The sequence below is a fragment of the Miscanthus floridulus genome, chromosome 10 (assembly GCF_019320115.1).
Source record: "Miscanthus floridulus cultivar M001 chromosome 10, ASM1932011v1, whole genome shotgun sequence".
NCBI lineage: Eukaryota > Viridiplantae > Streptophyta > Magnoliopsida > Poales > Poaceae > Miscanthus > Miscanthus floridulus.
Window position 1 is genome coordinate 113,437,138 of NC_089589.1, and position 24,581 is coordinate 113,461,718.

The 24,581-nt window shown below is 39.8% G+C and overlaps 1 pseudogene; it reads right to left on the minus strand.

Annotated features, from left to right (window-relative positions):
• Positions 1–246: 246 nt before the first annotated feature.
• On the minus strand, positions 247–2,042 carry LOC136485374 (uncharacterized; annotated as a pseudogene).
• Positions 2,043–24,581: the final 22,539 nt, after the last annotated feature.

Below are 24,581 nucleotides of genomic sequence, written 5' to 3' on the forward strand. Positions count from 1 at the left end.
TTCGACAGATTCACTGAAACACGCTGTAGAAGCCTGATAAGGTGGGGTCCATAGCTATAGCCATATATGATTTCAACCTTGAGGTTCTCACAGAGCAAATCCAGTCCACCGAGCTCAGAAGATGAGGTCTTGTTGAGTATGGGTGTTCCTTTCTTTCTGTTAGAATATTTTGGGAAACGTGGCCAGCATAAAAGATGTAAGACAAGGAACTATGTTCATTAAGTTAAAAACCAAACAACAGTTTACCTTGCAGTACTGCAAAGTGAGTTTCTCAAGAATAGGAGAACTCCGAAGAAAGAATACCAATGTCTTGAAGTCATCACTGAGATCACAGTTGTACAGCAATAAGTTCCTCAGGTTCTTGAATTCTTGGAATCTGGGTCCTTACCGAGCACCTGCAGTACATTAGATTCGATAGCACAGTAACATTATGGGAGTGAATAAATGGAACATTGCAAGAGACAGTGAAGGCATACCGTTGATCCAACACCCGACAATTCTAAATTTATCAAATTAGATATGCTACAGAGAAGCCTGAATTGATCGCCAATTTTAGTTCTGGCAGAACCATATCTGTGACCCCATAGATGAATCAATGCCTTGGCAACGGATGGCACCTCATTTAATGAAACACCACCACTAAAGTGGCCAACAAGCATAGCCAGATGCAGATAGCAACAGAGGGTGCCATGATAACAAGCACACAGTCATCAGTATTTGAGCCACCATCAATAACCAATGTCTTCAGTGTGGGCGATATAATCTCAGAAAGATTGCGCCATCCACATTTTTTCAGAACCAGGGTCTTCAACGAATCAGAGGTGATTGACTGAATTTGACAAATGCAATTGTCCAGCTCCAAATCCTCCAAAGAGCGGCACACTGAACTAACATGCTTCAGAAAATCATTATCGAGAAGTACATGGCAGAGATGCAGCCTTTTGAGGCGCCAGGAACCAGAGCTCAATCCCTGCTGACTGGCATGATCTGGGGTGCAGTATTTCATGGCACGACGGAGCCATCCTGCTGCCAGTCTATTGCCAAACTCCGGTGCTCTGAATCGGTCAATATGCAGCCGGAATGAATCCAACCGTGCAATGTTACAGCGACGCATCAGGGTCACGGCAAAATTCTCAAAATTCTCCCAGTCCTTGTAGTTGGTGAAGTGCTCCCAGTCCTTGTGGCTGTTGTCAGGATCGACATGCCATCTGTCACTGTCGGAATCAGAGGTATCACTGCCAGAGCTAGAGCTGTCGTCATCACTGGAATCGGAGTTGTTGTCGCCGTCAGAATCAGAGATGTCCTCACCACCGGAGCTAGAGTTGTTGTCGCCACCGGAGCCAGAGTTGTGGTCGGCACCCGAGCCTGAGTTGTTGTCAGAAACAGGCACTGTCTTGAACTCATCAAAGTCGATGTCGAGGCACGGCACCGAGCGCCAGAGGTGCCTCCACCGTGTGGACAGCATGCATGTCTGGACCGCCTGCCGGGCTTGCAGGAAGGACATGATGGTATGGAGGAGGCAGTCCGGCAGAGAGCTCAGCCGGTCCGGGCCGCCGGTCGAGGACCCACCGACGACACCACTTAAGCGAGCGCGCTTCCTGAAGGCATCCTCAAGTTTCATGGCATGCCCTGCTCAGAGCAGTTCCTCCCGTTAGAGGACCAAACAACCCAGCAAAACAAATAAATAAAAATACATTTTTCCTAAAAAAATATCCATCTACACAAAATCCTGTTCGATTGCTAGAAGAGTGGCGCTGCTAGATCGAAGACGGCGCGAGATTTCGAAAAATGGCGAAGCATTTTGCTGAGTTAGAAGCATGGTCTCATCGCAGAATTGAAAAATAGCAAACCAGTCAAGGGTACGGAAATGGGACGAAAGATGGGCGGTAGGGGAATGGGGCTTACTGAGCTCCACAGCTTGAGCCTGCCGTGGGGGGAGAGGCGGCCGTGAGAAGGGCGGCGCCGGCGCCGGCGCGAGCGGGGAAGAGGAGTTGGCTTAACCCTCGACGGTGAGACTGGGGACGATTTGGGGGAAGACGAGCACAGCGCCGACCAGTTCTGGGCCGGCCCAATTGCTGAGAACGAGGTTTTTGTTCCACGTATTTGTTTTCGCTATTTAGGATTCGTCTTTTTTTAAGGGCATGACAGTTTTGTAAAACAACTGTTTTTTTTTTAAAAAACAACGTCTCTTCGAGACATCCGATGAACTCCTATTTTTGATTTTTTAGTTTGGTAAAAGAGCTTCTTAATTAAAATTAAAAGTTACCAAATATCCTCTCTAACTTGTAAGAAAAAAATCCCCTTCAACAATCTGGTAAAAGAGCGCCTTGATAAAAATTAAATGTTATCAAATACTTCTAAAACGACTTCATTTGTGCAAATCCTCTCTAACACCTAAAACGACTTCTTTTCCCAGTACGGAGGGAGTATCCTCCGTAACTTGTAAATTTTTGGGACTAGAAGAACTCCGTATCCACTCCCCATCGGGCGTTTTTCTCTAGAGATCACGATAAATTGGACGCGTGAGTAAATTAAGAAAATAAAGGATGTCAGGTGAGAAAGCGATAAAATACAAAGAAACTATTAAAAAAGGTTTGGTTGAGTAGAAATAATTTTGGGGTTTCCAATGCAAAACTATTACACTATTGGAGAAGGATAAAATTTAAGTTGCTATTTTTTTTATTTTTTTTACTCCTATGAACGCACGAACAAAAACTTACCCCGACGAGCATCTTTGAAGACTAAACCCACTAGTATAACGACGATTTCTCCTGGCGATGGTCATTTTTTAAATGGTGGTTCGTAATCTATAAGCGCCAATAGAAATAAAATTATGGGTCCAGACCATGAACCGTCAGGGTAAATTTATTTTTACTGGCTGTTTTCTTAGGTTTACGCCACTATAAATAATTTAAAATTAATTTTTTGAGTTTTTTAAATGATCTCGGATGGAGAAATGGTCTGAACAAAAAATTATAGGATTCAAAAAGGTCTACAACTTTGTAGTTGACCACTTTTTCATTTAAAATCATTTAGGGTGCAAAAATTATGTTTTAAGATTAATGATTTTAAAATTTATATTTTTTTAATTTCTCAAATGGCCTCCGATGGGAAAACGATCAAAAGTAAAGTTGTAGATCTCAACAAGATTTAAAAGTTTGTAGTTGAATTTTTTTTCATTTGAATCTATTTAGGGCTTTAAATCTTAATTTTAAAATCTGCGGTAGTGAATACTAAGGGTATATTTCTACTATTTAGTCATAAGTGGCTTTGGGGTGCAGTGGTAAGGGGTGTAATGTGTGAGGCTGAGGTGCTGAGTTCAATTCCTTGGGGTCGCATATGCATGGATTTCTTGTGAATTTTTTTTGCTATTTTTAAGCCCAATTTGCAATTTTTTAAAATATTTTATAGTGGTGGTTTTCTTAAGAAAATAGCTAGTGTAAATCATTTGTAGTGACGATTTTCTTAAGAAAACATTCTTGTGAAAAAATTATTTTGCTATTTTTTTGAGCCTGATTTGTAATTTTTGAAAATCATTTGTAGTGGCGGTTTTTTAAGAAAACAACCAGTGCAAATTATTTGTAGTGACGGTTTTCTTAAGAAAACAACAGTGTAAATCATTTGTAGTGGCGTTTCTCTAAAAAACGCCCGTGAAGTTCATGATTTTCACTGGTCTTTCACATTGGCGGTGGATAAAAGCGCCAGTAAAAATAGGTTTAGAACCGTCAGTACAAATGTTCTGTGTACTAGTGATCATAAATCGTCGCCATCGACAAGAACATCATCTACCACTGAAAGCACAACAACGTTAAAATCCTAGAATATTGTTTCACAGGGGAAGTCGAACCTAGGACCCACGAGGTGCTACTATGAATGGTCTTTGTAATCGAGTGACATCCTTAGGTGGACTAATATGTGTTTAAGTGAGATACACAGATAATTAGTCCACAAGTATGTGTGTGAGCAACATATGCCATAATAGTGAAGATGGCTCGAAGATGTTGCAAAGCTCATACATGTGATGATGAAGGAGCTCATTGCACATGAGACATGACATTGAGTCATGTGATCAAGGTGGAGAAGATCAAGACGTGACTTGGCTCGATGGACCAGTTGCAAGTGTGAAGGGCAAGTTGAGTGATGACTTAGCGCTGATAGACCGAAGCAATGGTGAAGAGCAAGTGAGGTCAAGATCGATGAATCAATACAGTCATGTGATGATGTGGAGTGGATCATATCATTGTCGATCATATTGGTGCATGTGTTGCACCAACATCGAAGGAGTTGTAATGGAATACGCAAGGCTAAGGTATAACATAGGGCATTTTATTTCACCGGTCATAGGTGTGTAGAGAAGTTTATGACTGGGTTTAGGATAGATGGTTGTACTATCAAGAGGGGCAAACTTGTTTGCTTATCGGTCATCTAGTGCCACTTGAGCGATCTAACTTTGCATACGTGTTAGGATTGAGTGGCGTGGCAAGTTGAGTGGCTAACTCCTTAAAATCATTTGTGAAAAGCTAACACATATACACATGGTGGTGTACACTTGGTGGTGCTGGCATATTTATAAAGGAGAAGAAGTTGGAGTTGATGAGGATCAACTCGGTGAAGAAACGGAGGTGAGAAGGTGTCACTATGAGTGACCGGACGCTGGCCTCAGTAGGACCAACATGTCCGATCAGTGGCAGCAGTTGGGTGTGGTCTTGGTCAAGTGACCGGATGCTGTACAGTAAAAGTGACCGGACATGCAGGGCCTGAGTTCGGTCATAGGTGACATACGGTGATGTAGGCGGCACTAGAGTTCATGCGCTGGCACAGAGCTGATGGAACGCTGGTCTATGTTCGGTCGTGCAGGAGAGGACGCGTTCGGTCACGTAAAAGCTTCTCTGGACCGTTACTAGAAGTGATCGGACGTGACTTGGGGCAGCATCAGGTCAAGCCAAGCAGCGCGTCTGATCAGTGACCACTAGCGTGCGTAGGAGATAGCTGTTGGTGGCAACGGTTAGTTCAAACGACTAGTGACACATGGAAGCGTGGCAGCGACCGGACGCAGGGATTAGCGTGTCCAGTCTAGTGGACCTGCGCGTCTGGTCGATGCGCAGAAAGCCTAGTGAAGGGGTAACAGCTAGTTTAGTCCTTGGAGCTATAAATTGAAGTGTTGACCGGCCTTTGGCCGCTAGCCGAGCACTCTTGAGCCTTGGTGGCTTGTATAGGTGTGCTTGGGAGCCCTCTAACTCACTTGTGCTTGATAGTGATCATCTAATCGAGTGAGCGATTCTAGTGTGATTGCATCATGAGGTTGCATCGAGTGGCACTAGGTGTTCGAGTTGCAAGCCTGTGGTGCTTGTTACTCTTGGAGGTTGCCACCTCCTAGACGGCTTGGTGGCTTGTGACTCCATTGAAGCACACGAGAAGATTGTGCGATGCTCTGGAGGAGGATTTGTGAGGGAGATTGTGCTCACCCCGCGGGGATCGCGAAGAGCAACTCTAGTAGAGCGTGTCATTAAGCTACCCTCACTTTCAGGGTAGTTCTTGCGGTGCCTGACGTGCGGGCTTGGTGGGTGATGCCAATTAGCCACCGAACCATCAAGTGAGCGGTCGACACAACGGGGACATAGCTTGGTGGCAACCAAGTGAACCTCAGGAGAAAATCACCATGTCAACATTGTCTTCATCATCTTCTCGGTGGTTTGCATTCCATGCAACACAAGCTTGTATTTATACTTCATACATTGTGCTTATGTAGTTGCTCTTGTGACTAGCTTAGCTTTAGTAGCTTGCTAGTTGCCTTCTTGTTTGTGTAGCATAGAAGTAGCTCCCTTGGGTGGCTAATTTGGTTTTAGTAACCTTGTTAGTCACATTACTGAGTTTGTGTAGCTAAGTATTTTGCGCTCTATAATTTGGCTTCTGTAGCCTTGTTATTGAGCATTGCTAGTGAGCTTAGGTGGCTTTGTGCTTTTTGCATCACTAGTTGTGTAGGAGCTCCCCTGGTTGTATGAAGTACTAGTGCATAGGTTTGTGTGACCTTACTCTAGAATTGATTAGGTGAGCTAGCTAGCCCGACACCTTTATTGCCTCTTTAGAATCTTTATAAGGTGCTTGTGAACTTAGATAGAGGGGTGTAGTCTTGGCTAGACCGATAGTTTTAATTCCGCATTTGTTTCGGTTAGCCGACGCGATTAAGTTTTAGAAAGGACTATTCACCCCTTGTAGTCCGCCATCTCGACCCTACGTACTAATATTCTTGTAACCATTAGGCTACACATTTTTCGCTGTTATTTCTTTCTTCTATTAACTTACTAGATCTAATAGTTTAGCAAGTAAACTATATCAAACTTCTGGAGATGCTCTAGCCATATATTTTCTTTTTTCCAAGATCTCCGAAGCAATCGCTACACTCAGGATTAATAAACTTCATCAAATTTTGGATTCTATTAAAGTTAAAATTATATGCATGAATAGTGTGTAATACTTTGATTAAAAAATACATGGTGTTTTATGTTTATCCTAAGTTTGCCTTATTTAAGCTTGATTAAATTTGGCATATTTAATGCAACTAATTTAGTGTTGTAAGTTGTTACTATGTTTTCTATATACTTGAATGAACTTAGAAGACTTCTTAATTTAGAACAAACAAAACGCCTTACATGAGGCAATAATACCCATCCTCGCAAAAAAAGAGGGGCAATAATACCTATATGAATAAATCCAATCTTTCAAAGATCTTTTGATATGACATTGATTTGTTAGTGAAAAACTACTATAGGGTCAAGTTAAAAATACACCTATAAAAACGGGCAAAGGTTTCTTCAAATGACATTATCTTTTCATATAAAAGATGCGCACATTTTCTCTCTTGATATAAAAGATGCATAGGTCTTCTACGAATTCGAGCAAAAATGTTATTTTTCACCATGACTCCATATAAGTATTTGATTGCAAACAAGAATACTATGCTTTTTGTTTTTACCTTTTGGGCATCACATCTATTTCAATGCTATAGCAACACGAAGAAAATGATGACGCAACTCTCTCTCTCTCTGCAAATCCTTGTGTGCCAATGAACTGACTTCATCTTCAGATCTCTCTCTCTTTTCATAAATCCTTATGTGCCAATGAACTAACTTTATCTTTTATATTTGCAAAATTCTTTTTTTTGAATAATCAAGTAAATATCTTAGAACATTGAGAGCACAAAGCTGTTATGGTTGCAAAACAATCTTTGGCCCTATTTGGTAGGGCTACTCCACCGGCTTTAGGAGCAGTTTGAAGCCTTTTTCTGCCAAACTAGGTAAAATAAAATGACTTCACAAAGAGAGACCCTTAAAACGCACTGAAGGAGGATGATGGTAAGTTCAAGAAGGAGGATGAGCCTAAGGAAGATGCACATAAGGGTGTTGAGCATGACCATGATTTGGTGATTGTGGAAGACTGCCCCACCTCATGGTCAAGTGATGATGATGATCATACCACTAGATCACTTAACAAGATTGATGATGATGCCACAAGTGATGCAAATGATGATGCTACCCTATGCACACTTGATGGTGATGATGATGGTTCATGCTCGGGCTATGAAAGTGATGCTACTATAAGCTCTCCATCATCACCACATTGCTTCATGTCACAATGTGACACAAAGGTACATGATGATAATGTGGTTGATCATGTTGATTCATATGATGAGCTTGTTAGTAGACTTGCTAGCATGACCATATCTTTAGAAAATGAGAAAGCTAAAACATTGAAATTGGAAAATGAAAACTCATTTCTAAAGAACTCATGTGAAGAACATAAGCACTTGATGTTTTTAAATCTTCACATGGTGAGCTAAAATTAAATCATGAGACACTACTTGCATCTCATGAAGAATTATTGGAACAACATGCTTCTCTCATTAAAGTATTTTTAAAGAAACTTAAAAGGAATGAGAGCTCATCACATAAGTTAAGTGATCAATTGCAACATGTGACTAACTCTTGTGATGTAGGAAAGAAGCATGCATCCACCTCTTGTGATGATTTATTAAAAATGCCATGCTTTTCACATATAGATGTTTGTTCTACTTTCTTGTCTTGTGAGACTAACCTTTTGAAGGAGAACGATGAGCTCAAGAATGAAGTGAAGAAATTGAGCAACAAGTTAGAGACGTGCTACAACTCAAAAGTCACCTTTGAGCACATGTTGAAGACTCAAAGAAACTTCGGTGATAAGAGTGGCCTTGGCTTCAAAAGGAAGATGACAAAGGGCGAAAGAAAAAAGGGCAAAGAAGATGAAGAAGCAACTACAATTGAAGTTGTCTCACTCAATGTGCTACCAGTGTCATAAAGCTGGACACCTTGCAAATGGGTGCTCAAATGAAGAAAAGCTCAAGTTAAAGAAAGAAGAAGAGAGACTCAAGCATGTCAAGTGCTTCAAGTGCCGCACATGGGGTCACCTCACCTCTATGTGCCTAACCAAGGAATTAGTGAAGCAACAAGTAAAGCCTCAACTAAAACCACAAGTTGAGCAAGAAAACAAGCCCCAAGTGCAAATCAAGATCAACCATGAAGATGGTGGTGACTTGATGAAGAAGAAGAGGAAGACAAGAAGGGGTGGAAAGGCAAGGCATCCAATGCAAATTTAAGATGCCAAGATGATGAACAAGACTCAAGATGAGAAGAAGGTGTATGCTCACATCAAGTGCTTCAAGTGTGAAGATATAGGATACTTTGCCTCGAGGTGTCCTACCAAGCTTGAGAAGAAGGTTCAAGCAATCATGAGAGGCAAGGCAATGAGAAGCACCATATGAGCAAGTAATAGAAGGCTCAATCAAAAAGAAAGTGCTACTCATGCCGGGAAAGGGGACACATGGCTCATTCATGTTCTCTAGGTAAAAATTCTAAGCCCATTTTAATTGATGATCATGATGTGCTTAGAAAGGATGGCAATAGTACCTTATTGGTTGCAATTGCAAAACATCCCGCTATTCATACTAAGGCTATGCCTAAGTATGTTGCTCCTAATTTGAGAGGACCCAAACTTGTTTGGTTACCATAAAAAAGTGGATGAATGTTTGTAGGTACCATGGCATTGGAGGCTTGATTCAATTGATCTCACATTGTTCATCATATATTGAGTCAAGTTATGAAGCTTAGTGCACATCCAAACCCAATGCCAAGTGAAAATTAAGTGAAGTCCAAGTGCTATCAACATACAAGTGTCATATTCAAGTTGTGGTGATTTAATGGAATATTAGATGGCTTGCAAATAATTGAGTTGAAGCTTGTTATGGGTGATCATGAGCGAACCAAGTAATCAATTTTGGATTGATTTGTGTTGGATAAATTCATGAGATGACTTTTAGTAAGAGGATTGAATGGATATATGTATTATGAAAGTATTCAAACAAGTTACTTTCAAGTTTGAATCACATTTGATGAAATATAGCTCAAGTGATTGAAACCTGCCCTATATTGAAAATTTGAGTGAGCTGTGATCTTAGCCATGTTTGAGTGATCAAAATTTATTGGATTGGCATAAAAATTGGTGTACATGCTCTAGACTTATGGTATAAGATGCTGTACAAATTTTATGAGAATTGGATAAGAGATGCTTCAGTTTTGGAGTGGATCTTGTCAGTCATAGTGCAACAGTTTTCAGCATGTAGCAGTGGTGGAAGAATTGAAATCTGGTAGAAATATTGAAGTTCAATGAAGCCCAAATTTTTACAACTGCTAGATGACTTAGTGAATCAAATTTTCACTAAATTTCATGATATTTGGATCTGTACATTGGGAGATATAGATTTTTCTTTGAAGAGTATAGAATCTGCCAGAAAAGTGACATTTATTGGATTGATTAAGAGTCACTTTGATTGAAAGGTCCTCTAGTTGGAATTATGTTTATAAATGTTTGAGGCACTTAAGTTTGGTTTTGAGATGATCTAGAAGTATGACAAGCAAAGAGCACAAGGCCATTTGATTGTGGAGTGTACTTGGCACATATTTGGTACTCAAATTGAAGATCAAGACCAAACTCAAGATAAAGATAAAGTTTAAGTTCTAGTGATCATTGGAGATCATTTAGTAGAAAGAAAAGGACTTAAACAAGTAGAAAGAAAAGGACTTAAAGAAGGATTCATGGTTACTTAACAAGTTGAGTCCATCACTTAGATCAATCAAACAAAGTCAATTCAAGTGAGTATCTAGAATGGTTCTTTGGAGAGAGGTCACTTCTCCCTAGTGTAGGGGGTTGCCGCCTATGTGTAGGTAAAACCAAGTGTGGTACTTGAAAGGCTAACATGGAAGTGGTGATTCAAAGAACATTTGAGATGCTTAGTTGAAGCGATCAAAAGGGTTGATCAAGAAAAGCAAGCAACACCCAAAAGAAAGTTAGTCATGGAAATTCAAGTGGTATTCCAAATAGTTCTCTCATGCAAGCATTGATCAAAGAATGAAGCAAGTCAACCACATCATGATAGTGCACTTAATCATATTAGTGGTTCTCATTTCATATGGGTAAAGAATGGATTTTATATTGATGATTGGTCTTCACCAAGCTGTTGAATTGGACTTCACATTGCTATTAGAATAATGAATTGGAACCTATATGACTAACCTCTACTCCAACATAGCAAAGATATCATTGTAATGTGCATGATTATTTCATCCCTTACTAGTATGCGGTTAGTGCATATAATTCATACTTCATAGGATCGTGTATAACAAATGAAAGTTTTAAATTCATAGCCTACCACTATTGCTTGAATGATTAATTGATCTAGTGGTTAGTATATAAATTTGTTCATGAGCTAGTGAACCAAAGTACTTGATTTAATTTGTATTGCCAACAAGTGACAAGTACAACCTTGATAAGATAACCTCCAAATGAGTGTGAAGAAGCTTAAAGAGGGTTCAAACCAGACTTGGAAGCTTAGGCAAATCAATTTAGTTCAAGTCAACTTAGAAGCTCATGATAAGTGACAAGAGTACAAGCATAAGACAACAATGCAAATGGATATCTAGTTTGGTTGTTTCAAGTAGTATCTAGACTCAAATGATCTTTCATCAAGACTCCACAAGTGATGTCTAGATCAACTTATAATTGATATCCTACAAGTGGTACTCATGAAGATAGCAAATGTTCAAGAAATGATTTTTATTGACAAATCAATCACACACGTGGTATCACATCTCTACATATGGTATCATTCATATAAGATGGTGGTTCCACAAGTGATCCTCAACCTTAAGTGATCATCAAGTGAAAGATGCTTTCCTCATCTACAAGAGTTCAAGATTCTCAAGTGTCATGACCCATGTTTGGACATTGGGGGGAGGAGTCCCACTACAATTGGTATCAAGGTCACAAGATCCTACACATGGTGTCTAAAGAGCTATACAAGTGGTGTCCATAAAAAATGCAAGATTCAAGTGTCAACCATCTACCCCAAATGCAAGCCTTTGCATAAAAAAGAAACACATCTTTTATGGAAATTGATGACAAAGGGGGAGAGATTGTGCAAAGATATGTGAAAGTGCAATCAAACCCTAATTGTGGGTTTTGGTGATAATGACCACGCAATTAGAGAACTAATAAGATTTATCAAGATGACACGCAGGGAATTTATATTCGAGGATGCTACACGAAATGGAGGAGCTCCCAATTACAAATGTTGATGGCTTCAAACTCAAAGGATGTTTAAATTCTTTTATATTTTGAATTTGAGTATAGGAAAAGCCATACTATAAATGGGACACAATGCTTAAGCTAACATATGCTACCAAGTGCTCAAACATACACATGCATCATTAGATTCATAGCCAAGACAACCTAAACTTCACTCTTACCCTTACTGTCTTGACAGGTGCAGCACTGCCGCACTTAAAGAGAGGCACTGCCATGACTTAAGTGACCGTTGGGGCTGAGGGGGTATTTATACCCATCCTCTTCCTTCCCAACGGCTATCTTCTTCCTCCTGCTCATTCTAGCACGCCCAAAACAGAAAAGGAGCCCTCTCTCTCTCTTCCTCCATTAGTGACCTTGAGCCCTCAAGCAAATCCATTGATTTCCCCATCAATCCTTGAGAGAAAAGGATCCAAAACTCGATTAGAGAGCAGCTCCATTAATTTCTCAACTCAAAAGAGCACTTGGTTCATGTTTTGGCCGGCGGTTGTGTTTGTTACTCTTGGAGCTTGGCTCCTAGCCGGCTAGAGCGTCGCCCGTGGAGCTTGCCAACTTGTGTGGTAGCCCCGGAAGGTTTGTAACCATCTCTTGAAGCTAGTAAACTCACCTCTTATCTCAAGAGTTAAGTCTCTTGACTTGAGAACAAGGAAGGGTTGGAAATCCCTAAGCCTTAGTGGCTAACCTCAACAACATGAAGGTAGGCAACCCTTGGTGGCAAGCCAAACCACAGGATAAATCATTATATCACTTGTGGTTGATTTACATTACTTGCATTTCATATTGTTGGTTGAGGTGATTTCTAGGGTTTCTAGTTGATCTACTTGTGTGTGGTGTTCCTACAACTTTTAGCTCTTGATCTGTGATTATCATACCTGCAGTAGGCTGAGAAATTTCTCCGATCTAAGTTTCTGTTCACTGATTTTGAACTATGATTCGAAGTTGTCTGTAGGTGCGGCAGTGCCGCTATTCTGATCCGGTAGTACTGCAATCCAGCAGTGCCATCCTCCAAAGCGGCAGTGCCGTAGGTTGAAATTGATAAAAGTTTGAGAGTTTGCTTTGACAGGCCTATTCACCCCCCCTTTAGGCCAACCAGAGATCCTACAAGTGATATCGGAGCTAGGTTACCTCATAAATGCTTCACCGCGTGAGGTATGGAGCCCAGAGGAGGAACTAGTGGTGTGAAGCGGGTGGATGTCTACACGAATAGCAGCGAGCTGAGCGCGTCGACAGCAAGCAACACCACACTACCACATCTTGAGACTACCGATGCCGAAAGAGCTCTCAATGAGAATGAGAGAAGAAGGAAGGAGGCAAGAAAGCTAAAAAGAGAAGCAAGAGAGAAGAAGGAGGAGGAACATCGGTTAGAGGATAAGAAGCAAAGAAAAGAAGAAAGAAGGCTCAAGCGAGAAGCAAGAAGAAAAAGAAGAGAAGCTAGGAAGAAGAAGGAAGAAGAAAAGGCAACAAGTACATCATCAAGCATATCAAGTAGTTCTGAAGATCGAGATGATGATGAGTCATACCAAGTGTCGAAGGGGAACAAGAAGGAGAAGAAAGGAAAGGGCAAGGCCGACAACAACAAATATGTCGCCGTATCTTTTAACTATTGTTCTATTCCTATGACTAACCATGATTAGAGGTCTTTCATCAATGTGCCCGTGGGCAAGTTACCTCATTTGAATGGGACTAACTTTGCTAAGTGGAAGCACTTGATGATAGTCTATCTTATAGGTCTTCACCCTGGCATTTGGGAGATTGTTTGCAACGGATTTGAGCCACCGGTTGATCCCAAGAACCCAACACTAGAAGAGATGAGAATCATTCACCTCAATGGTCAAGCCACAAGTGTGTTGCTTAGTTCCTTGGATGGTGATGAGTATAATAGAGTGATTGTTGCCAAGCAAATATGGGATACTTTGCATCTAGCACATGAAGGGGTTGACAAAGTGAGAAAGGCAAGAATTGACTTGTTGATGTTAAAGCTCAACCGGTTTGTAATCTGGGATGGAGGGGATCCACAAGAGATGTTTGATAGATTGATGACAATGGTGGGCAAGATTAGACGCTATGGTTGTGATGAGCTAGATGATCACAAAGTTGTCAAGATTATGTTGGAAGCTTATTCACCTAGAAATGAGACCATAGTCACTCTAATTAGAGACAAGAAGAAGTTTGAGTACTTCACACCAAATGATATACTTGGGAGGATCTTGACCTTTGACATGCAAAGAGAAGAAGCAAATGAGAGGAAGAAACTTGGAGAATTGCAAGAAAAGCTTGAGGGCATCAAGATCAAAGATGTAGCTCTCAAGGCCAACAAATCAAGCAAGCAAGGCTCTACAAGCAAGTCCAAGATCAACCAACAAGATTCAACTAGCAAGCCCAAAGCAAGCAAGCAAGTTTAAGAAAGAGTAGAGACCATATCATCTTCAAGGGAAAGTGAAAATTATGATGATCAATAGAGAAGATTGATGATGTTGCTCTCTTTATGAGGAGGTTTCACAAGGGGCTAAAGAAGCAAGGCTACAAGGTAGTAAAGAGAAGCCTCCCAAACAAGAAAAAGAGGACATGCTATAATTGTGGAAGCACCGATCACTTCATTGCCAAATGTCCATATGAGATCAAGGACAACAAATACAAGAAGGACAAGAAAGAGGACAAGGCCGAACGTAGGAAGAGCAAGAAAAACATGGGAGAGACTCACATTGGGCATGAATGGGACTCAACTAAAGAGAGCACAAGTGAAGAGGATGAGAAGATTGCAACCATTGCTATTCACAAGTCATCCCCTACACCAAGGCTCTTCAACAACATATCCGATGATGACTACTACTCCCCTCACACTTATCTCATGGCAAAGCGTGTGAAGGTAAAATCCAAATCAAAGGCTAAATCTCCTCCACCTCCTAGTGATATCTCTAGTAGTGATAGCTCTAGTGATGATGAATCTAGTGATGAAGAAATAAACATGATAACTAAAAATTTGGATGGAAAGACCAAATTATTCATCACTAAGCTAATGGAGGATTTAGAGAGTGTCCAAGCTGAGCTAGAATCTAGAGAAGAGACTCTTATTCAACAAGAGGATCTCTACATTGCTAGCAAAGAAGCTCTTGCATTAGAGAGAAGTGAGGTGGAATCCTTGTGCGAGGCCTTGGCCAAAGAGCAAAAGGACCATGCTATCACAAAGAAAGCAAATAAAGCTCTCAAGAAAAAGTATTGTGACTTAGATGAAAAGCATAAAGAACTTGAGATGCAATATAGCATTCTTTGGGATAGCAACTCACATCTCACTAAGGCAAACAAAACCTCTACTCCCTCTACTAGTCAAGGTTGTGGAAAATATTTTAATCTTGACTTGAATGCTTATTCCACTAACCTTGCAAACATAGAAGCTATGAGAAAGGAGATTGCTAGTCTCAATGAAGTCATTGGAAAAGGGTGGATAAGTGTGACCCAATCCAATGATAAGAAGGTTGATGAATCAAAAGGGCCACAATTCAAGCAAGGAAGGCATCCCTTAATCAAGCATGGGCTTGGTCACACAAAAGGAGCCAAGACAAATGGAAGAAGGGTAGTGAATGGCTTTGAGTGTGTGCAGTTTGAGAGAAAGGGCAAATTTAGTACAGATTAGCCTGCACAGACCGCGGTAGTGCAGCGTCCTAGAGCAGAAGTGCCGCACAGCGGTAGTGCCGTAGTGAAGGGTGGCAGTGCCGTGCCCCACAAAAATGGGAAGGCTACCAATTTTGTTCCTAATCAAACTAAGCCCAAGAAGAAGGTGTACCAGAAGAAACAGGTTTTCTAGAAGCCTAAGGAATCAGTGTGGGCCACCAAGAATAAGTATGCCTACCAACTGAAGACTTATGCACCTCGACAAAGCTTAACATCAAGCTTTGTTTTGAGGAACAATAGCAGTGGGAAAGTGGTGGCAAAATATGTTGGAAAGGAAACCAACATATATAGGAATACTTCTATTTGGGTTTCTAAGATTCTTGTGACTAACATGCAAGGCCCAAAATCAAATTGGGGACCTAAATCTAGCAACTAAACTTGTCTTATAGGCATACTCCTCTGGTGGATCAAGTTGGGTGCTTGATAGGGGGTGTACAAATCATATGACCAGAGAAAGGAGTATGTTCTCATCATATTCCCTGATGATGCACTCAAATGAAAATATTGTCTTTGGAGACAATTCAAAGGGGATGTTATTGGTCTCGGTAAAGTTGCTATAACCCTTGAGCATTCAATTACAAATGTATTACATGTTGATTTGTTGAGTTACAATTTGTTGTCCATTTCTTAATTGTGTGAGATGGGCTATAATTGTCTATTTTCGGATAAGGGTGTGGAAGTCTTTAGAAGGGAGGATTCCTCTATTGTTTTTATGGGTCAATTAAAGAATAAGCTTTACTTAGTTGATTTCATCAAAAGTAAAGCTAAGCTTGAGACTTGTTTAGTGGCAAAATCTAGCATGGGTTGGCTTTGGCATCGCCGACTAGCCCATGTTGGGATGAGGAACTTGGCCAAACTTCTAAAAGATGAACACATCCTTGGACTAACAAATGTTCACTTTGAGAAAGATAGGATTTGTAGCGCTTGTCAAGCCGAAAAGCAAGTTGGAGCACCTCACCCACCAAAGAGCATCGTGACCACCAAGCAACCATTGGAGCTAATACATATGGATCTCTTTGGACCGGTGAAAGGTCCTTGTGTGCTTTTGATAATTGAGTGACAACCTAGGTGGACTAATTGTATTTATGTGAGATACATAGGTGATTAGTCCACAGGTACATGTGTGTGAGCAACATATGCCATGAAGGTGGAAATTGCTCGAAGATGTTGCAAAGCTCACACATGTGATGATGAAGGAGCTCATTGCACATGAGACATGACATTGAGTCATGTGATCAAGGTGGAGAAGATCAAGACATGACTTGGCTTGTTGAACTGGTTGCAAGCGTGAAGGGTAAGTTGGAGGCTTTGGAGCGATGGACCGCATGGCGGTGAAGCTTGAGCAAGACTTGGCGTCGATGGACGAAGGCAATGGTGAAAAGCAAGTGAAGTCAAGATCGATGAACCAATGTGATCATGTGATGATATGAAGTGGATCATATTATTGTTGATCGTGTTGGTGCATGTGTTGCATCGACATTGGAGGAGATGGAATGGAATGCGCAAGGCAAAGGTATAACCTAGGGCATTTTATTTCACCGGTCATAGGTGTGTAGAGAAGTTGATGACCAGGTTTAGGATAGATGGTCGTACTATCAAGAGGGGCAAACTTGTTTGCATATCGGTCATCTAGTGCCACTCGAGTGATCTAACTTTGCATCGTTGCTAGGATCGAGTGGCGCGGCAAGTTGAGTTTTGATTTGATGAAACAAGTAAACTACACGGGAACCGCTCATAAGATATGGGAATCAATCAAGCACACCTTCAGTGATTCCTCCATGTGGGATGATGGTAAATTCAAGAAGGAGGATGATCACAAGGTAGAGGCACATAAGCATGTTGAGCATGACCACAATTTGGTGATTGTGGAAGATTGCTCCACCTCATGGTCAAGTGATAATGATGATGATGCCTCAAGTGATGTACATGATGATCCTACCCCATGCACACTTGATGGTGATGATGGTTCATGCTCGGGCGATGATTGTGATGCTACTACAAGCCCATCCACTACACCACATTATTTCATGTCACAAGGTGACACCAATGTATCAAATGCTAATGTGGTTGATTATGTTGATTCATATGATGAGCTTGTTAGTAGACTTGCTAACATAACCATGTCTTTAGAAAATGAGAAAGCTAAAACATTGAAATTGGAAAATGAAAACTCATTTCTAAAGAACTCTTGTGAAGAACATAATAAATTACTTGATGTTCTTAAATCTTCACATTGTGAGCTAAAATTGAATCATGAGACACTACTTGCATCTCATGAAGAATTATTAGAACAACATGCTTCTCTTATTAAAGTGTTTACAAAGAAATTTAAAAATAATGAGAGCTCTTCACATGGATCTAATGATAAATTACAAAATGTTGCTAACCCTTGTGATGTAGGCAAGAAGCATGTATCCACCTCTTGTGATGATTTATTAGATATGCCATGCTCTTCACACATAGATGCTTGTTCTACTTCTATGTCTTGTGAGACTAACCTTTTGAAGGAGAACAATGAGCTCAAAAATAAAGTGAAAAATTTGAGCAACAAGTTAGAGAGGTGCTACAACTCAAAAGTCACCTTTGAGCATATGTTGAAGACTCAAAGAAACTATGGTGACAAGTGTGGCCTTGGCTTCAAGAAGAAGATGACAAAGGGCAAAAGAAAGAGAGAAAGAAAGATGAAGAAGCTACAACAAAGAAAGCTCTCTCATACCATGTGCTATCGGTGTCATGAAGTTGGACACCTCGCAAATGGTTGCCCTAACATTGAGAAGCTCAAGAAGATAAAAGAAGAAGAGAGGCTCAAACACGTGAAGTGCTTCAAGTGCCGCACTTAGGGTCATCTTACCTCAATGTGCCCAACCAAGCAGTTGGTGAAGCAACTAGAAGTGCCTCAACCAAAGCCATAAGTTGAACAAGAGAAGACATCCCAAGAGCAAGTCAAGATCTATCATGAAGATGGTGGTGACTTGATGACGAAGAAGAAGAAAACAAGAAGGGGTGAAAAGGCAAGGTATCCAATGCAAACTCAAGATGCCAAGATGATGAGCAAGACACAAGATGAAAAGAAAGTCTATGCTCACATCAAGTGCTTCAAGTGTGGAAATATAGGACACTTTGCCTCTAAGTGCCCTATCAAGCTTGAGAAAAAGGCTCAAGCAATCCATGAGAGGCAAGGCAATGGAAAGCACCACATGAGCAAGGAAGAGAAGGCTCAATCAAAGAGAAAGTGTTACTCATGCTGGGAAAGGGGACACATGGCACATTCATGTCCCCTAGGTAACATTTATCAGCCTATTTCAATTGTTGATAATGATGTGCTTAGAAAGGATGGCAATGGTACCTCATTGGTTGTAATTACAAAACATCCCGCTATTCATACTAAGGCTATGCCTAAGTATGTTGCACGTAACTTGAGAGGACCCAAACTTGTTTGGGTACCATCAAAAAGTGAATGAATGATTGTAGGTACCATCGGCATTGGAGACTTGATTCAATTGATTTTATATTAATCATCATATGTTGAGTCAAGTTATGAAGTCTAGTGCACATCCAAACTCAATGCCATGATAATTGAGTGAAGTCCAAATGTGCTACATCATACAAGCGCTATAATTCAAATTGTTGGTGATTCATTGGATATATTTGATGGCATGCAAATAATTGAGTTGAAGCTTGCTAATTGGATGATTATGAGCTAACCAAGGTATATCTCTTGTTGATTATTTCATTTGGGTGCATATGAGTTGATTGAATTGGATAAATATGTAATGTTGCTTGCTATGAGATATTTGAATGGATAAATAGCTTAGTAATCAAGTTTGGATTGATTTGTGTTGGATAAGTTCATAAGATGATATTTAGTAAGTGGATTGATTGGATTTATGTCTTGTGAAAGTATTCAAATAAGTTGATTTCAAGTTTGATTCACATTTGATGAAGTATAGCTCAAGTGATTGAAATATGTCCTATATTAAAAATCTCAGTGAGCTATGATCTTAGCCATGTTTGAGTGAACAAAACTTATTGGATTGGCATAAGAATTGGTGTACATGCTCTAGACTTATGGTATAAGATGCTGTACAAATTTCATAAGAATTGGATAAGAGATGCTTTGGTTTTGGAGTGGATTGTGTTAGCTATAGTGCAGCAGCTTTCAGCATATAGTAGTGGTCGAAGAATTGAAATCTGGTAGCAATCTAGATATCAAATGAAGCTCAAATTTTTATATCTACTAGATAACTTAGTGAAGCACATCTCCACCAAATTTTATAGTATTTGGATCTGTGCTTTGGGAGATATGCATTTTTCTTTGAAGAGTACAGAATCTGCCAGAAAAGTGACAATTATTGGATTTATTTAAAGTCACTTTGATTGAAAGGTCCTCAAGTTAAAACATGTTTATAAGTAATTGAGGCACCTAAGTTTGGTTCTGAGATGATCTAGAAGTATGACAAGCTATGAGTACAAGGTCATTTGATTGTGGAGTGTACTTTGCACACATTCAGTACTCAAATTGAAAGATCAAGATCAAACTTAAGATGAAGATAAAGTTTAAGTTCTAGTGACTATTGGAAATCATTTGGTAGAAAGAAAAGGACTTAAACAAGTAGAAAGAAAATAACTTAAAGAAGGAATCAAGGTTACTCATCAAGTTAAGTCCATCACTTGGATCAATCAATCAAGTTATTTCAAGTGAGTGTCAAGAATGGTTCTTTGGAGAGAGGTCACTTCTCCCTAGTGTAGGGGCTTGCCGCCTATGTATAGGTAAACCAAGTGTGGTGCTTGGAAGGCTAACATGGAAGTGGTGATCCGAGGAACATTTGAGATGCTTAGTTGAAGCAATCAAAATTGTTGATCAAGAAAAACAAGCAACACCCAAAAGAGAGCTAGTCATGTTAATTCAAGTGGTATTCCAAATAAGTTCTCTCATGCAAGCATTGATCAAAGGATGAAGAAAGATAACCATAACAAGATAGTGCACTTGATCAAAGCAAATGAGCAAGAACAAAGAAGAGAAAATGAAGAAGATTGCTCACATGAGGTGTTATGGTTGTGACACATTGGGTCACCTAGCTATGGGTTGCCCAAACAAGATTGAGAAGAAGGCTCAAGCAAACAAGGAGAAGCAAGGCAATGAGAAGCACAACATGAGCAAGGAAGAGAAGGCTCAATCAAAGAGAAAGTGCTACTCATACCGGGAAAGGGGACACATGGCACATTCATGTCCCCTAGGTAACACTCCTAAGCCTATTTCAATTGATGATGATTCTATGCTTAGGAAGGATGGTAATGGTACCTCTATGGTTGCTATTGCAAAATATCCCGCTACTCATACTAAGGCTATGCCTAAGTATGTTGCTCCTAACTTGAGAGGACCCAAACTTGTTTGGGTACCATCAAAAAGTGGATGATTGATTGTAGGTACCATCGGCATTGGAGACTTGATTCAATGGATTTCATATTGATCATCATATGTTGAGTCAAGATATGAAGCCTAGTGCACATCCAAATCCAATGCCATGATAATTGAGTGAAGTCCAAATGTGCTACATCATACAAGTGCTATAATTCAAGTTGTTGGTGATTCATTGGATATATTTGATGGCTTGCAAAATTATTTGAGTTGAAGCTTGCTAGTTGGATGATCATGAGCTAACCAAGGTATATCTCTTGTTGATCATTTCATTTGGGTGCATATGAGTTGATTGAATTGGATAAATATGCAATGTTGCTTGCTATGAGATGTTTGAATGGATAAATAGCTTAGTAATCAAGTTTGGATTGAATTGTGTTGGATAAGTTCATAAGATGACATTTAGTAAGTGGATTGAATGAATTTATGTCTTGTGAAAGTATTCAAACAAGTTGATTTCAAGTTTGATTCACATTTTGATGAAGTATAGCTCAAGTGATTGAAATCTGTCCTATAATTGAGAATCTGAGCTAGCTGTAATCTTAGCCATGTATGAGTGACCAAACTTTTTGTATTGACATAAAAATTGGTGTACATGCTCTAGACTTATGGTATAAGATGCTGTACAAATTTCATGAGAATTGGATAAGAGATGCTTCGGTTTTGGAGTGGATCTTGTCAGCTATAGTGCAGCAGTTTTCAGCATATAATAGTGGTGGAAGAATTGAAATCTGGTAGCAATCTAAAAGTCAAATGAAGCTCAAATTTTTGCAGCTACTAGATAACTTAGTGAAGCACATCTCCACCAAATCTTGTGGTATTTGGATTTATACTTTAGGAGAAATGCATTTTTCTTTGAAGAGTACAAAATCAGCCAGAAAAGTGACAAATGTTAGATTGATCTAGAGTCACTTTGATTGAAAGGTCCTTGAGTTGGAAACATGTTTATAAGTAATTGAGGCACCTAAGTTTGGTTTGGAAATGATCTAGAAGCATGACAAGCAAAGAGTACAAGGGCATTTGATTGTGGAGTGTACTTTGCACACATTCGGTACTCAAATTGGAAGATCGAGATCAAACTTAAAACGAAGATGAAGTTTAAGTTCTAGTGACTATTGGAAATCATTTGGTAGAAAGAAAAGGACTTAAACAAGTAGAAAGAAAATGACTTAAAGAAGGAATTAAGGTTACTCATCAAGTTAAGTCCATCACTTGGATCAATCAATCAAGTTATTTCAAGTGAGTGTCAAGAATGGTTCTTTGGAGAGAGGTCACTTCTCCCTAGTGTAGGGGCTTGCCGCCTATGTGTAGGTAAACCAAGTGTGGTGCTTGGAAGGCTAACATGGAAGTGGTGATCCGAGAAACATTTGAGATGCTTAGTTGAAGCAATCAAAATTGTTGATCAAGAAAAACAAGCAACACCCAAAAGAGAGCTAGTCATGTCAATTCAAGTGGTATTCCAAATAAGTTCTCTCATGCAAGCATTGATCAAAGGATGAAGAAAGATAACCATAACAAGATAGTGCACTTGATCATATTAGTGGTTCTCAAATCATATGGGTGAAGAATGGATTTCATTATTCATGATTGGTCTTCACCAAGCTTAATAATTGGACTTCATATTGCTATTAGAGTAATGAATTGGAATCTATGTGACTATCCTCTACTCCAACATAGAAAAGGTATCATTGTAGTGTGCATGATCATTTCATCCCTTACTAGTATGCGAATAGTGCATATAGTACATGCTTCATAGGATCATGCATAACAAATGAAATGTTTTAAATTTATAGCCTACCACTATTGCTTGAATAATTAGTTGATCTAGTGGTTAGTATATTAATTTGTTCATGAGCTAGTAAACCCAGGTACTTGATTTAATTTGGATTGCTAACAAGTGACAAGTACAACATTGGCAAGATAACCCTTGCAAGAGGTGTGAAGAAGCTTGTCATTGGTTCAAACCAGACTTGGAAGCTTAGGCAAATCAATTTAGTTCAAGTCAACCATAGAAGCTCATGATAGTGATAAGAGTACAAACACAAGACAACCATGCAAATGGATATCTAGTTTGTTTGTTTCAAGTGGTATCTAGACTCAAGTATTTCATCAAGAATTCACAAGTGATGTCTAGATCAACTCACAAGTGATATCCTATAAGTGGTACTCATGAACATAGCAAAGGTTCAAGAAATGGTTTTTATTGATAAATACAACAAGTGGTTCCATACTAGAAAATTCTTTCAAGTGGTATTACATCTACATGTGGTATCAATCATGCAAGATGATGGTTCCACAAGTGATCCTCAACTTTAAGTGATCATCAAATGAAGAATGCATCCCTCACCTACAAGAGCTCAAGTTTATCAAATGGATGACCCATGCTATGACATCGGGGGAGGTGTCCCACAAATTGGTATCAAGGATGAAGATCTTATGTGTGGTATCTCAAGGGCTACAAGTGGTGTCATTCCAACAATCAAGTGATATCCATAAAAAAATGCAAGATTCAAGCCTCAACCATGTACCCCATATGCAAATCTTTGCATCAATAAGAAGCACACCTTTTATGGAAATTGATGACAAAGGGGGAGAGATTGTACAAAGATATAAAAGGTTTGGGAGAGATTGAGACAAAGAAGTAGAGGTTGGACATGGACATAGACAAAGAGGGAGCAACATTGAAGAAAAGAGATGGATCATAATTCTAGGACAAGAGAAGCACACAAGTAGAGGGAGCAAGCTCATGAACTTTGATTGGTTGCACTTGATATGTGCATAGTCATGTGCTTGCTAGCATTGCATAAATTTTTTAAAATTTGATATGCATGCTTATGTGGTGTATGCTAGTTGTAGAACTTGAATAATGATTTGATAACTAGCTGTTTACACCGAAATTTGGAAGAAAAGTCACGGGGACTCAAAAGCTCCCAAGATCATGTCACCAAGGAATAAATTGCGTGCAGATTGGAAACAGCTGATTCAGATGCAGAAATTGGAATCGGGTCTCCTGGGATAGCGCCAGCGGATAACAACAAAGGCTACATTCGGCACCAGGATGAAACATGTTGGACTCTATAGAAAGGAAAAGATTAGAGTCCAAGTTATCTTAAATTAGGAATGTTTTCTTTAGGGTCAAAAATTGTGTTGAGTCATGCTTATACAGGAGTCATGCGCAGGTCCCGGGTATAAATATCAAGCCCCGGCTATTGTAAAAACAATCAATCAAATACAAGTCAATTACTTTTTTTGGCTCCGGCCACCCCTTAGGAGTAGGAGTATAGTAGATCCCGGTGAGTTCTTCAGCGAGTACGGCTGCATCGATCCGGTCGACCTCCACTGCTTGTCTGTAACTACCGTCATGGTTTATACCTCTGTTCGTATGGCTGCATCGATCCGGTCAACCCCCACTGCGGCTCTGGTATAGACTAGTTATCGACTCTTGCCTAGTTCAAGTATGGCCTGTGTGATTCTGCCTCACACCCCACTGCTTGAACTAGATCAAGGTCAAGTTATCGGCTCTACCTTAGTATGACAGTCTTTGGTAGATTCATTAAGTTACCGATATTGCTTATTGCTTTCAATGTTTATCTAATTATAGCAATATCACTCTGCCCGATTGAGATTGATCTGGATCGGCCTTATATCTTATTTAACCTATCATTTGCTAATCTAAAGTTGATCTAATCTACACCTTAAACGATGAGTTATGCTTTATCGGCTGTTTTATATCAATCTTAATCGTGCATAGCGTGCGGTTAAGGCATGTTCGATCTTGAGTAGATCTATTGGTTAGCAAGAACCATTTTATGGCCCATTATCA